General features: G+C 40.1%; 1 protein-coding gene and 1 pseudogene across 5 annotated transcripts in view; one reads left to right on the top strand and one right to left on the bottom strand.

Moving 5' to 3' along the window:
* The window catches only part of TENT4B (terminal nucleotidyltransferase 4B), a 74,178-nt gene that overhangs the window by 10,695 nt on the left and 47,041 nt on the right, over positions 1–16,442 (top strand). The window lies entirely within an intron of this gene.
* LOC113936408 lies at positions 2,060–2,438 on the bottom strand (annotated as a pseudogene).

Here is a 16,442-nt window from a genome sequence, read left to right as displayed (position 1 = left end):
GTACCTGCTACGTGTGGGCTTGGTGTTCCGTTGATTTAATGCACCTTCATTTATTTCAATAATCCCCAGTTGGAATTTACTTTGTTTCTAATTTTTTGTTTTTTATAAAAAACATGTTTTTAGAGGAGCCTTTGCTCCAGACAGGATTTTTTTTTTATTTTTCTACTTACTGTTACTGAGATGTAATTCACATGCCATCATATTCACCCTTTTAAAGTACACAGTTCAGGGGTTTTAGAATATTACAGGAGTGTGTAACTGTCACCACCACCTAATTCCAGAATATTTTCTTTTTTTTAATTAATTAATTATTTATTTTTTTAAAAAAGATTTTATTTATTTATTTGACAGCGAGAGAGGGAGCACAAGGCGGGGGGCGGGAGAGGGAGAAGCAGACACCCCACCAAGCAGGGAGCCCGATGCGGGGCTTCATCCCAGGACCCTGAGATCACAACCTGAGCCGAAGGCAGACGCTTAACAGACTGAGCCTCCCAGGGTTCCCTAATTCCAGAACATTTTCATCACTCTAGAAAGAAACCCCATACCCATTGTCAGTCCCCACTCTATCCTTCACCTTCAGCCCCTGGCAAACTCATACAGACCTTCTCTCTCTGTGGATTTACTATTCTGAACATAAGAATGGAATCATATAATATGTGGCTTTTTGCTTATCCACTTACCAGTTGATGGACAGTTGGGTGGTTTCCACTTGTTGGCTATTATAAATAATGCTGCTATGAACATTCATGTACAAGTTTGTATGTGGACATATGTTTCTATTTCTCTTGGGTAAATACCTAGGAGTGTAGTTGCTGGATCATGTAAAGCAGCTGTAACATTTTCCATTCCCACCAGCAATGTATGACGTTTCTAGTTTCTCCATATTTTTGTCAACGTTTTTCATTATCTGTCTTTTTGATTATAGCCATCCTATTGGGTGTGAAGTAGTATCTCCTTGCAGTTTTGATTTGCATTTCCCAAAAACTAATGATGAACATCTTTGCATGTGCTTATAGGCCATTTTTTAATTGGGTTGTCTTTTTGTTGAGTTGAAGAGTTCCTTATATATTCTAGATACTAGACTCTTCTTAGATAGATGATTTGCAGGTACTTCTTCCTTTCTGTGGATTGTCTTTTTACTTTATAGTGTTCTTTGAAGTATAAAGGTTTTTTTTTTTCTGTTTTATAAATTCCAATATGTGCATTATTTTTTTCTGTTGCTTGTGCTTTAGGTATCATATCCAAGAAACCACTGCCTAATTCAAGATCATGAAAATTAAGCCATGTTCCTTCTAAGAGTCTTACAGTTTTTGCTCTTACATTTAGGTATTTTATTTTATTTTATTTTTATTTTTTTAAGTAATCTCTCCACCTAACATGGGGCTCAAATTCACGACCCTGAGATGAAGAGTTACCTACTGATTGAGCCAGCCAGGTGCTCCTACGTTTGGGTTTTAGATCCTTGTTTGTTTGTTTGTTTTTAAACGCAGGGCTTGAAATCATGTCCCTGAGGTCAAGACCTGAGCTAAGATCAAGAGTTGGATGCTTAACCGACTGAGCCACCCAGGCGCCCCAGGTCTTAGATCCATTTTGAGTTCATTTTTGTATATGGTGTAAGGTAGAGGTCCAACTTCATTCTTTTGCCTGTGGATATCCAGTTGTCTCAGCACCATTCGTTAGAGACTATTCTTTCTCCAAGAATTGTCTTAGCACGTAAAGTTTTAGACTAGAGGGTATTTGTAACTTGAAAGGCTTTTGCCACTCTTATCTATGGAAAGATTGGGCCAGTTTAACCTTAGATCAGCAGTGTGCAAGAATCCCAGTTTCCCCTAAACCCTCACCAGTGCTAAATATTATATTTAAAACCAATACAAAAGAATCTTTTGCCAGTTTTATAGGTGAAAAATAGTATATTACTGATATAATTTGCACATACTTTCACATTAATTGGCTTTTTTTTTTGAATCGCTAATTTCCTTTGCCTAGCTTTCTTTTTCTTTTCTTGCCTTTTTTTTTTGGTCCATTGAGGCATTTTATTTGTGTGTTATGTATTACATCCCTAGAAAAAGAATCCCAGGATTTTCCCTCCTCTGTGTTTTCGTCTTGCTTCTTCATGACCATGATACCAGCTGAGGTTGTCAGTACAATGAAACCACACTGGTAGGAGGGAAGCAGATTATTCTGCCATTTTTCTCGATCTTTGAGTTGTACATCACATCTGGGGCTGATCACTCCACACTTGTTTAACCTGCCTGTGAGGTTCACAACAATTTTCCCAGCTCTGTGACCATCAGTGATTTAAAATGCGCCAATGTAAACATGCTTCATCGTCACAGAAACCGGAAGATGACTTTGGAGCATGGTCTAATAAGAACCTGGCGTTTGCCTCTCTTTTCAGCATTGTTCATGCTCTTGAGAGCATCTGCCAGGACATTCATGCTCACCGTTATGGCGGCACGGAAAGATGGCGGAAAGAGCATTGCCTAGCTTTCTTTTGCTGTCTGTCTTATTAATTTGTAAGAGGCTCTTGGTCTGTCCTATTACAAATATTCATAATTTGGGGGCGCCTGGGTGGCTCTGTTGATTAAGGGTCTGCCTTTGGCTCAGGTCATGATCCCACGGTCCTAGGATTGAGCCCTGCATTGGGCTCCCTGCTCACTGGGGAGCCTGTTTCTCCCTCTCCCTCTGCCCCTTCCCCCTGCTCGTGCTCACGCTCTCGCTCAAATAAGTAAAAATTTAAAAACCCTACAGGGATGCCTGGGTGGCTCAGTGGGTTAAGCGTCTGCCTTCGGCTCAGGTCATGATCCCAGGGTGCTGGGATCAAGTCCCACATCGGGCTCCTTGCTCGGCAGAGAGCCTGCTTCTCCTGCCTGCCGCTCCCCGACTTGTGTATTTTTTTCTCTCTCTCTGACAAATAAATAAAGTCTTAAAAAAAAACCCCACAAATATTTATAATTTTTAATTCTAATTTTATATTTAAAAATAGTTTTATTAGGGCATAATTTATAATTATAGTATTCACCCATTTTAATTGTACAGTTTGGTGACTGGGTAAATGTATACAGTTGTGTAACTGTAACAGTCAAGATCTAGGAAGAGATATAGAACATTTCCAACACTCAGAAAGTACCATCGTGCCCTTATAGTCAATCCCCTTACCTCTTCTCTTGCTTTAAGCAACCCCTTGCCTTTTCTAGGGTTTCAGATAAATGAAATGATATATACTCTGTAGGCTTTCGTACCTGACTTCTTTCTCTTACCATGATGTTTTGGAGATTCATCCATACTGTTGTGTGTAATATTGGTGTTACCTTTTATTTTTTATTATTTTTTTTTAAAGAATTTATTTATTTATTAGAGAGAAAGAGACAGCGAGAGAGGGAACACAAGCAGGGGAAGCGGGAGAGGGAGAAGCGGGCTTCCTGCGGAGGAGGGAGCCTGACGCGGGGTTTGATCCCAGGACCCTGAGATCGTGACCTGAGCCAAAGGCAGGCGCTTAACGACTGAGCCACCCAGGCGCCCCTTGGTGTTACTTTTTAATGTCAGTAGTATTCCATTGTATGGCTCTATCACAATGTGTTCATCCGTTCTTCGTGACCAGTAGAATTTGTAAATGTGTCCTCTGCTTTTGATATTATATTACTTGTTGGTTTTGCCACTCATCCCTGCACAGGCCAGAGCTGATCCACACATATTTTGGTTGGGTAATCAACTGTTATGTGCAAACTACTGTGCTAGACTTTTTGTGGGAAGTGATGACAGTAAAACATGTTCCTTGCCTCCTGGGAAATTATGGTCTGGTTGGGTAGACAGTGCATAAGGTGGAGAGGTTGCTTTTGACTAATGAGGTAAGGGCGCAAGCTTTGGGTGGAGATTTTTGCTAATGTTTTGAAAGATCGGTTAGGTTGTGGAGGGTTGGAAAAGAAAAACTGATTGTACTGGTTTCAAATGATAAGCTCTAAAGGGACAAGTTGGATATGTAGTATTTAGCATATTTGAGGTAGATAGTGAACAGACAGGATCTGCTGCGATGGTAGACCTCAACTAAAGGAGGTCTGAAATTATTCCAGTTAATTTTGTAAAACCTATTTATTGTGGAAAATTACAAACAATACAGAAGGGGAGAGAATAGGATAATGAAGCCCCATGTACTCATCATGCAGCTTCAGCAGTGATCAATCCTGGCCAAACTTACCTCACCAGCCCACCTTATGTTCACTCCTACCCCCCATTATTTTGAAGCAAATTACAGATGTCACATCATTTTGTATAAATGTTTCTGTATATGTCTCTAGATAAGGACTTAAAAAGAAACTATAATCAATACTGTAATTACACCTAAACAAATTAACATTAATTCCTTAGTTGCATCAAATATCCAATGTTCGTATTTCCCCAGATGTGCCATAATTATTTTTTAATGGTTTGTTAAAATCAGAATCCATATGAGGTTTTGCATTGCCATTGGTTGAAATGCCTTTTAAATCCTTTAATCTACAGCTTTGTCTGCCATCTGTTTTCCCCTCATAAACTTATTTGTTGAAGAAATTGAGTTGTTTTTCCTGTAGACTCTTCTGCTGAGTTTTGCTGATTGCATTCCCTTGGTGTCAATTTAATATGTTCCTTTGTCCCCCTGTATTTTCTATAAGTGCGTAATTAGAACTAGAGGCTTGATGATGGTTTTGTTTTTTGTTTTTTGTTTTTTTTCCCCAAGAATACTTCATAGAAGGGCGCCTGGGTGGCTCAGTCGGTTAAGTGTCCGCCTTCAGCTCAGGTCATGATCCCAGAGTCCTGGGATCGAGCCCCAAGTCGGGCTCCCTGCTCATCAGGAAGTCTACTTCTTCCTCTCCCTCCATGCTCTCTCTCTCAAATAAATAAGTAAAATCTTTAAAAAAAAAAAAAAGGATACCTCATAGATGGTGATCTGTACTTTTCCCAGAAGACACATAATGTTCGAGTGTCTTTCTTTTTGTGATATTAGTAGCCATTAGTGATCATTGCCTATATTTATTGGTTCATCGTTAGGGTTGTAAACTTGTAATAGTCTTATTCTCTTGAACCTCTGTCAGTTGTCAGCTGCAACACTCGTGAAAGGAGAGACATTTCCTCCTCAGCTCTGTGGTTATCCTAAGGGCGCAGTTCTTACAGGGCACATGGGATGTTACTTCTGACTGGCTCTGTGAATGAGCAGAAGGAAGCAAGGTGGGCTGCATCAGAAAGCGGAGGTGGGCTTTGGGCTGACTGGCGCAGGATGTGTGGAAAAGGCAGTTGCTTCCGCCTTTAGGGAGCTACCCTCGGCCTTTGGTGGGTGGTTGGGACTGCCGAGGGAGGCCTCCGTCCGCGGCCGTCCCTGCCCTTTGCTTTCCGCTTGTGTTAGCTGAAGAAAACCATGGTGGATCTAGTGGCCTGTGAGCCTCCGCTTAGGAGACAAGAGTTCTCACGGCCTTGATGCAACAACCAGGAGTAACACATTTATTTGTCCTTGAAATTAAACTTGGATTGTATTTCTTCCTTTTGTTCTAACGTTCTTTAACCTTAGTGCGAATCGTTCCCGCTCTCAGGCTAATGTAACCTATACAGCATTATAGAAGGGATTCCTTCCGGTACTAAATCGAGTGATTTCCCCCCCCACCCCAATCAAATATTTATTTTAAAAGCCACTATTTACATATAAAAACCACATAGCAAGCATGGTGGCAGCTGTGTAAAGAAAAGAGTTTGGCCTCGGTTAAAAGAGGGCTCCAAGGTGATGCCTGGAACCTGGCCTCCAGGTCATAGTTTGGCTTCAGCTTCCTTAGGAGTTGGTGGTCGCCCCTTCTGGGAAAGTCAGTAGTAGGTAAGGGCATCTCTGAGCCCGGGCAGCGTAGAGATTGTCAAGGACTCTTCTGTTCCGAGGTGGCTGTTCTTCTGTCTTTCCTCCACCACAGTGCGTGCGCATGCGTGTGTGTGTATTAGTAGCATTTTTTTCTTTGAGCAGTTTTGTATTTCCAGAATAATTGAGCAGAAAGTTCGGAGTCCTCATATACTCCCTCGCTCCCCTACTCCCATCCCATTTCTCATATAATTAACATCTTGCATTGGTTATGATTGATGAGCCAGATATCGATGCATTACAATTATAAGTCCATAGTTTACACTGGGGTTCAGTCTCTGTTTTGTACATCTTGTAGGTTTTGGCAAATGTATAATGACATGTCTTTACCATCATAGCATCATACAGAACAGTTTCACTGCCCTAAAAGTCTTCTGTGCTTCCCCTACCCATCCTCCCTTCTGCCTGAGGCCCTGGCAATCACTGATCTTTTTACCGTCTTCTTAGTTTTACGTTTTCCGGAATGTCATGTAGTCATGCAGTATGTGTCTACTTTCACTGATACGAATTTAGGCTTCCGCCATATCTTTTCCTGGCTCGATAGCTCTTTTTTTTTTTAACTTTTTATTTTTTTATTGCTGAATAATAGTTCATTCTATGGTGGTAACACTATTTATCCAATTACCTACTGAAAGACAGCTTGGTTGTTGCAAGTTTTGGCAGTTAGGAATAAAACATCTGTATGCAGGTTTTTGTGCGTACGTAAATTTTCAGCTCATTTGGGTAAATACCAAGAAGGAAGATTGCTGGATCGAATGGGAAGAGTATGTTTAGTTTTTTAAGAAACTGCCAAACTGTATTACAAGTGACTGTACTGTTTTAAGTTCCCGCCAGCAGTGAATGAGTTTCTGCTGTTGCACATATTTGCCAGCATTTGGTATTGTCACTGTTCTGGATTTTGGCTAGTCTGGGAGGTGTGTAGTAGTATCTCATTTTAATTTGCAGTTCCCTAATGACATAGATGTTGAGTATCTTTTCTTTTTCTTTTTTTTTTAATTTTTTTTATTGTTATGTTAATCACCATACATTACATCATTAGTTTTTGGTGCAGTGTTCCATGATTCATTGTTTGTTCATAACACCCAGTGCTCCATGCAGAACGTGCCCTCCTCAATGCCCATCACCAGGCTAACCCATCCCCCCACCCCCCTCCCCTCTAGAACCCTCAGTTTGTTTTTCAGAGTCCATCGTCTCTCCTGGTTCGTCTCCCCCTCTTGAGTATCTTTTCATATGCTGATTTGCCTCTGTATATTCTTTGGTGAGGTGTTTGCTCACGTGTTTTGCTTGGTTTTTAATTGGGTCATTTTCTCACTGTTGAATTTTAAGAGTTCTTTGTATATTTTGGATACCAGTCCTTTAATCAAATACATGTTTTGTAAAAATTTTCTCCCATCCTGAGGCTTGCTTTTTCATTCTTTTGACAGTGTCTTTTTCAAAGCAGAAGTTTTTACTTTTAGTGAAATTCAATTTAGCAATACTTTCTTTCCTGGACTGTGCTTTTGGTATTGTGTCTGAGAAGTCATTGCCAAACATAAGGTCACTTAGATTTTCTCTTAAGTTATCTTCTAGGAATTTTATAGTTTTGTTTTGCTTTTAGGTCTGTGATCCATTGGAATATCAGTGTCTAGATTCATTTTTTTGCATGTGAATGTCCAGTTCTTCTGGCACCATGCTAAAAAGACTGTCTTTTCCCCATTGAATTGCCTTTGCTCCTTTGTTATAAAGATCAGTAGACTGTATTTTGTGTAGGTCTCGTTCTGGGCTCTCTGTCCTGTTCTGTGATCTCTTTGTGTATTCTTTTGCCACTACCACACTGTCTTGATTACTTTAGTGTTTTTTTGTTTTTGTTTTTTTTATTACTTTGGTTTTTAGTAAGTCTTGAAGTCAGGTAGTGTCAGTCCTCCAACTTTGTTCTCCTTCTGTGTTATATTGGTTATTCTGGGTCTTTTTTTATAACTTCCCATATAAATTTTAGAATCAGTTTGTTGATAATGCACAAAATAACCTTGCTGGAATTTTGATTGGGATTTCATTGAATCTGTATAAATAGTTGGGAAGAAATGACAATGGCATCTTGACAATTTTGAGTCTTCTTATCCATGTACCTGAGATTGCCTTCCATTTCTTTAGATCTTCTTTGATTTCTTTCATTCGAGTTTTGTGGTTTCCTTTGTAGAGTTCTTATACATATGTTGTTAAATTATATACTTAAGTATTTTTTTTTTTGATGCTAATGTAAATGGTATTGCATTTTAAATTTCAGATTCCTGTTGTTTATTGCTGGTATATAACAAAGCAAATTGACTTTTGTTTATTAACTTTGTATCCTGCAACCTTAATGGCTTATTAATTCCAGGAATTTTTTTGTTGTTTCTTTGGGATTCTCTACGTAGATAATCATGTCATCACCAAAAAAAGCAGTTTTATTTCTTCCTTCCCAGTCTGTACACTTTTTTTTCTTGTATTATTGCATCTGCTAAGGCTTCTGTGATGCTGAATAAGAGGGTGAGAATGGACATCTTGCCTTGTTCCTAATCTTAGTGGTAAAGTGTCTAATTTCTCCTTGTTAAGTTTGATGTTAGCTGTAGGATTTTTGTTTATGTTCTTTATCAAGTTGAGAAACTTCCCCTCTGTTCCCAGTTTGCTGAGGATTTTTGATTGGGTGTTGGATTTTTTTTCAAATGCTTTTTCTGTATCTGTTGATACGATCATAGGATTTATTTTTTCTTTAGCCTGTTGATGTGATGTGACGGATTACATATTTTTTAAAATTTTTTTTTTAAAGATTTTATTTATTTATTTGACAGAGACAGAGACACAGCGAGAGCAGGAACACAAGCAGGGGGAGTGGAAGAGGGAGAAGCAGGCTTCCCACTGAGCAGGGAGCCCGATGTGGGACTCAATCCCAGGACTCTGGGATCATGATCTGAGCTGAAGGCAGATGCTTAATGACTGAGCCACCCAGGGCCCACATATATTTATTTTTGAATCTTGAACCAGTCTTGCATACCTGAAATAATTCCTGTTTGGTCATGGTGTATCATTTTTTTGTACATTGTTGGATTTACTTCACCAGTATTTTGTTGAGGGTTTTTACATCTGTGTCCATGAGAGATATTGGCTGTAGTTTTTCTTTCTTCTGATGTCTTGGTCTGGCTTGGGGATTAGGGTAATGCTGGCCTCATAGAATGAGTTAGACAGTATTCCCTCTACTTCTGTTTTCTGGAAGAGATTGTAGAGAATTGAGATAATTTCGTCCTCAAACTTTTGGTAGATTTCACCAGTGAACCCATCTGTTTTCAGTTTTGAAAGGTTATTAGTTATTGATCAGTTTCCTTAGTAGATACAGGCCTATTCAGATGGTTCTTTTCATCTTGTGTAAATTCTTTTTTTTTTTAATTAAAATTTTTAAAAAGATTTATTTATTTGAGAGAAAGAGCTTGCTGGGGTGGGGGGGGTGGGACAGAGAGAGAAGGAGACAAGCAGACTCCCGCCGAGCAGGGAGCCCTACAAGGGGCCAAAACCAAGAGTTGGACCCTTAACCAACTGAGCCACCCAGGCGCCTCTCACCTTGTGTAAATTCTGATAGATTTTCTCTTTCAAGGAATTGGTCTGTTTCATCTAGACTATCAAAAAGAGTCATTCATAACAACCCTTTACTATCCTCTTAGGGTCCTTAGGCGTAGTAGTGTTGGCCCTTCTTTCATTTCTGATATTAGTAATTTGTGTCTTCTCTTTTTTTCCCCGCAGTTAATCTGGCTAGAGATTTATCAGTTTTACTGGTCTTTTCAGGGAATCACCTTTTGGTTTCATTGATTTTTTCCTTATTGATCTTATTTTTATTGATTTCTGCTCTAACTTTATTTTCTTGTTCTTACTTTGAATTTAATTTGTTCATCTTTTTCTAGTTCTGTAAGGTAGGAACTTAGATAATTGATTTTTAGATCTTTCTTTTCTAATATTTGCTATAAATTTTTTTATAAGTGCTGCTTTCTCTAAATTTCACAAGTTTTGATAAGTTGTATTTTCATTTAGTTAGAGATAGCTCTTGAGACTTCTTTGACTTATGTTTTACTTAATCTCCAAGTATTGTGTGTTTAATCTCCAAATATTGTATTTTGGGATTCGTCCTCTATCTTTTTTTTACTGATACCTAGCTTGATACCAGAGCATACTTTATATGATTGCTCTTCTTTTAAATTTGTTAAGGTGTGTTTTATGTTCTAGATGTGGTCTGCTTGCTTGCTTGATTATATATTTATCCATAAGAAATGCTGGTGATGTAAACTTCACTCGTCTTTATTGTATGTGACTTCAAAATACCATATGGTTAGAAAAATCAGAATGAAGCAACTCAGGTGTTGGTGGATGAATGGATAAACAAAATGTGGCATACACATACAGTGGAATATTATTTAGCCTTAAAAAGGAAGGGAATTCTGACCTGTGCTACAACTTGGATGAACCTTGATGACATGCCAAGTGAGAAAAACCCTGTCACAAAGGACAGATATTGAATGATTCAACTTCTGTGAGGTGCCTAGAGAGTAGTCATTGATAGAGACAGAAAGTTGATTTGTGGTTGCCATGGGCTGTGGGAAGAAGAGAATGGGGAATTTTAGTGTTAGTGGGTATAAACATTTCATTTGACAAAGTTCTGGGGTAAACTTACAGTTGTGCAGTATGAATAAGTTCTGGAAGTCTGTATAGCATAGTGCATGTAACTTCTAATACTATACCTATACCTAAAATTGGCTGAGGGTAGATCTTATATTAAGTATTCTTACCACACACTTAAAAAGATAAATAGAAAATAAATAAAGGGGGCAGGAGGAGATTTGGGAAGGTGGTGGATGTTTTGCTGGCCTTGATAGTGGTAACAGTTTCACGAGTATATACTTATCCCCAGACTCATTGAGTTCTATATATTAAATATTAAATATTTTATGTCAATTATAATTCAATAAAGTGGTTTTAGAAAAGGTTCTATAGGTGGATAGTGGTGATGGGTTACATAACACTGTGAATGTACTTAATTCCATAGAGCTGTACACTTAAAAATGGTTTGAGGGCGCCTGGGTGGCTCAGTTGGTTGGGCGACTGCCTTTGGCTCAGGTCATGATCCTGGAGTCCTGGGATCGGGTCCCACATCGGGCTCCCTGCTCAGCGGGGAGTCTGCTTCTCCCTCTGACCCTCTTCCCTCTCGTGCTCTCTATCTCTCATTCTCTCTCTCAAATAAATAAATAAAATCTTTAAAAAAAATGGTTCGAATGGTAAATCTTATGTGTATTTTACTATAATTTTTTAAAATGGAAAAAAATTCTAAAAATTAGAATGTTGCCAAGGAAAAGGTGAAAGTTATTTGAAATTTTTCTTTTATGCCACGTTTTTATTTATTTTGGGACTTGTCTAGTTTAATTTTCATTTATGATTGATCTGATAGAATGTAGTTGTGTTCAGTTAGGATTTCTTATGGTGTGATGAGGAATAGGGTTTTTATGTAGACAAGCACAGAAATATATCTGATGAATCTGATACTTGTAGAAGATGTTCATGCATTTGACCTCTCTTCTTATGGACTTGACTGATTTGTAGCCATGTGGTATAATCATCATGGGGTTTGAGATCAAAGATCTTCAGAGGTCATTTATTTCAGTCCTTTTTAAAAAATTGATCATTTGAACCTCAGAGAGGTTAAAAGACTTCAAGTTTCACAGCTAATGGAATGACTTTACCTTTACCTGAAATCAGAGCTTCTTAGTCCTACATTGTAACAGGTCTCAGTGTATCGAGAGTCTGCACCCTATCAGTCCAAACTGTGTGATTGCAAATAAAACCATGTGTGGTGTCTTGGCTCCTCCCCTAGCATGTTACTATTGCCTATAGCCCATGCAGATTAATGGTGTTCTGCTTAGCGAGCTCTCTAAGAGGAACTCCTAAACCAGTTACTTCAAAGCAGCGTTTTCAGTCTAAGGAAATGAAAAAAAAATTCTGATGACTGGAGCCTGCTCTTCAGAGTTTGAGTTAATAGGCCTGCAGGGGGGGAGGGGTGGCTTTCACATCCTGCTGTAAGAAATAATAATCATATGCAGCACAGGTTGAGGAGTACTGCTTAAAGCATCGTTTAAAGCATGGGTTCCCAAACCTGGCTAATTCCCAAAATCCCTTAGGGAGCTCAGAACTCTCAGACCCCGCTGCTGTAGAGGGACTCCTAGTCTGGTCCTGGAAATTGTCTGCGGCTGCGCTCGAGGTGGTGCCCCCCCCCCCACTTCTTCTGTGTTGATTAAAACCAGACCAAGTGATTGAAACAATTTCAAAATAGTTACGTGGGCAACAGACATCATTTTAATGAAGGTTGGCTCAGGCCTTGTAATGCTGTTATTTTTTGGATTAAAAGTAAAAATGCTTATTAAAGAATTTGAGATGATGTATAAGGTCTTTAAGAAATTTGGTCTTGTACTAAAAGCAATTTTCCCCCCCATATTTTTTTTGTGAGGGGGTCTGCATTTGTTTTTAAGCAAGGAAGAGCGTATTGTTGGAGAGGTACAGAGGGGAATGTTTGTGTAATGTGAAGACGGTATGCCTTCACTTAGGTTCAAACCACCTGCCATTCATACAAATTGGAATCCCCTTAATGGAATATTAGATAAAGCATATGCAATGTATGACCCAGAGATTTTTCTTAAACTGTAATTATATAAGTAAGGTATGCATTTATTCTCCTTTTAAAAACTAAAGGCGTTACAGAAAAGTCCAGAGTCTCACGTGACTGCCCTTCTTTAGCACCAGCCTCTTCCTCGGTGGGTGTGTTGGCTTCCAGTGTCCTGTGAATCCCCCCAGAACTTTTCCTTATCAGGTCGACCAACCAAAGAAAATACATACTATTTTGTAACTTTTGCTTGGAAACGTGTTCATGTAAATACTAGGTAGAATTCAGCTGTAAAGCTGTACCAAAATTTTTTAAGCCATTTTCCTGTTGATGAACACAGAGGCTGTTTCCAGGGCTGTGGTAAGCATTCTTGTGCAAGGCTCCGTGTGCACGTGTGCTGTGTGATTGCTGGTGTGGGGTGGGGGGGTGGGGGGTGTATGGTTCAGCGCTAAATCGTCCTCGGGCCAGGCCGCGCTACAGAAGCTGATGGAATTGACTCAGGAGAATTTGCTGGGTGTCACTGAACTTGCGGGGATTTGAGTGAAGACACAAAATAGAGCAAATGTCAGCTTTTTGTAATTGTCATAAACAAGAGTCTTTTGGGTTTGCTGTGCAGACCCCCCCCCCACCCCAGTAATGTCTGCTAATAACTGTGTGCCCCGTGCCAGTGTGCTGGGTGCTGACTTGGAAACATTCTGTAAAAAAATGCTGAATTAGGTTAGTGATGTGAAGATGATTAACAGATAATGGTAGCCAGAATAATTGTGTCAAAACAGCAAGAAATACCAAGAGAATTTGATGTGTTCTGCATTTTCTTTGGTGCTTGCCTATTGTAATAGTATTAGAAACTTTAGGTTGTGTATATAATAATTTTTCTTGTATATTTGGTCAGTTTGACTATAAAATAACAAGCATGGCCATTTCAAAGAAACTCTTCACTATAAAGTATCAACTGTTTTCTAGTCTCCATAAACTCTTATTTGTGTCATTGTAAAAGATCCATTTAAAAAAATAGTTTTCATCAGGGTGCCTGGGTGGCTTAGTTAAGCGTTCGATTCTTGATTTGGGCTCAGGTCATGATCTCACGGTTGTGGGATGAAGCCCCATGTCAGGCTTCCATGCTGGGCATGGAGCCTGTTCTCTCTCTCTTCCTCTGCCCCTCCCCCCTTAAAAAAATAAAAATAATTTTCATCAACCTGCATGGTCTTAGTGCTTCCCCTAGTCTACATTTTGCGTGGTCTTTCCCATGTATTTACATTGTCTACAAATGTAGCCTTTTTTGGAGGGGGATAAATATATTTTCCTGTGGGACCATACCAGGGTTTACTTAGGCTCTCCCCTACCCTATTGTTGGACATCGAAGTCACTTTCTATTTTCTGTCATGAATAAAGCATTGGAAGCATACTTACACAAAGTGTTGTTTGCTTTTTAGCTGTTGTCTCCATCTGTGTTCCTCAAAATAAGATCACTGGCTTTCTTTTTTTTCTTTTTTTCTTTTTTTTAAATGGGCTCCATGCCCAGTGTGAGGTTTGAACTCAGGACCGTGATATCAAGAGTCACATGCTCTCCCAGCTGAGCCAGCCAGGCACCCCACACTGGGTTTCTTCTTATATGCTGCCAGGAAGATTGTGTGGCTAACAGCGAAGGAAGGGAACTTTACCACTTTTCTGAAGGCCGCTCCGGCTCCCTCTTCTCTCCCCCACCAAGTAGATTAGACTTCATCATCTTATTTATTTTTGTCTTGGTGCAGTGGTTGTGAGATTTTTGTCCCATGGGTTTGTGGTGCGGGTGTTGGTGTTTTTGACATCTGTGTAAGTGTGTTGTTTTGATGTTCTGCTCTGAGGTTGCACCAGTGTGTTAATGTTTTAATTTTTCTCATGCTTATCACTCTCTTATCTGAAAGTGAGGCGATGGTGGACTTGGCACCATTGACTCAGAATAGTGGCTCTATGTCCTTGGCCAGAAGATCACATGACCAGGAGTGAGGTAAGGGATCGAGGCATTCCAGAGATGGGTGGTTGTATCGTACAGGGGAAAAGAATGCCCAAGAATTGTCCGGGTCTATGTACCTTTCCATGGAATGCGACAAGGCTCCCTAAGTAATTGTGAATTTAAGGACATGTAGTGTGTGCTCATTGGTAAGGAAGTTCAGTGTAAAAAGAGGCTTTTGTGGGGTTGTGGTGGTGGTGATGTTTTTACCTTCTGTGGATGCTTGAAGATTGTCCTGTGAAACCAGCAGTGCCTAGGAGGGAGCTTAGATGGGCAGATGCAGATTCATGGACTCTCTAGTGACGTGTGCAGAAGCTACTGGGACTCTAGCATTAGATTGTGTTTACGTTAAAATCTCTCAGTGGTCTTGGATGGTGACCCTGGGATTCCTAGACATTTTGGGGGTCCTGATAGAATGTGGTCTGCAAGTGTTTTCAGTATTTCAGAAAGGGTAACAATTTGTCTGTTCCCTTGGTCCACGTGCTAACTGAAATGGCAGGTGGTTTTGATTTGATTTGGTTTGAATAAGTCATTCACTACCTGGATCTATAAATCTTTTTATTGACTTAAGACTCTTCCGTTCCTCTTTTTTTTTTTTTTTTAAGATTTTATTTAGGACCCTCCCCCCTCTCATGCTCTCTTTATCTCATTCTCTCTCTCAAATGAATAAATAAAATCCAAGATTTTATTTATTCATTTGAGAGAGAGAGCACAAGCAGAGGAGAGGCAGAGGGAGAGGAAGAAGCCGACTCCCCGCTGAGCTGGGAGCCCGACATGGGACGTGATCCCAGGACCCTGAGATCATGACCTGAGCCCAAGGCAGACGCCTAACCTTCTGAGCCACCCAGGTGCCCCTTTTCTATTTCTCTTATGGTGTTTTGTGGTAGCGTACAAATTAAGGCAGAATCTTTTTAGGGCTGTGGTGGCAGCTTGTCCTGCCCCCCCCCCCTTTTTTTTAAAATAACAGCCTCATGCCTGGGTGGCTCGGTCGTTGGGCGTCTGCCTTTGGCTTGGGTCATGGTCTCGGGGTCCTGGGATCGGGCCCCGCGTTGGGCTCCCTGCTCAGCAGGAGGCCTGCTTCTCCCTCTCCCTCTCCCCTGCTTGTGTTCCTTCTCTTGCTTTGTCTCTCTCTGTCAAATAAATAAATAAAACCTTTAAAAAAGATAAAATAACAGCCTCATTGAGCTAAAAATCTAATCATTTAAGATGGACAGTTCATATAGCTTTTAGTGCATTCACAGAATTGTGCAGCCATCACCAGAATAAGTTTTAGAACACTTTCATCATCCCCAAAAGAAACCTCCTGTCCATTAGTTATTCTCTGTCTTTCCCCGAAACTCGGTAGGTAATCAGCAGTCTACTTTCTGTCTCTGTGGATTTGCCTAACCTGGACATTTCCTGTAAATGGAATCCTACAGTGTGTGTGGTGTCTGCCTTGTTTTTCAAGGTTCATCCATGTTGTAGCGTGTGTCAGAGCTTCGTTCCTCTGTGCGGCTGAGTAACATTCCATTGTATGGATATACCACATTGTGTTTATCCATTCAGCAGTCAATGGACACGGGTTGTTTCCACTTCTTTGCTATTGTGAATGATGCTGCTATGAACAGTGTTTGCAGGGGCCGCATTTTCCGTTCTCTCAGGTAGACACCTAGGAGTTTTCCCCTTTTGGTTCTTAGTGTCATTTTTTTTTTTAAGATCTTATTTATGTATTTATTTATTTGACAGAGAGAGACACAACGAGAGAGGGAATACAAGTAGGGGGAGTGGGAGAGGGAGAAGCAGGCTTCCCACTGAGCAGGGAGCCCGATGCAGGGCTCGATCCCAGGACCCTGGGACCATAACCTGAGCCGAAGGCAGATGCTTGATGACTGAGCCACCCAGGCGCCCCTCTGAGTGTCATTTCGACCTGGTATGCTTTCACATCTCCCATA

The sequence above is a fragment of the Zalophus californianus genome, chromosome 17 (assembly GCF_009762305.2).
Source record: "Zalophus californianus isolate mZalCal1 chromosome 17, mZalCal1.pri.v2, whole genome shotgun sequence".
In the NCBI taxonomy this organism is placed as follows: domain Eukaryota; kingdom Metazoa; phylum Chordata; class Mammalia; order Carnivora; family Otariidae; genus Zalophus; species Zalophus californianus.
Note: the sequence above shows the minus strand (reverse complement) of the source record. Positions and strands in the feature narration are given on the sequence as shown.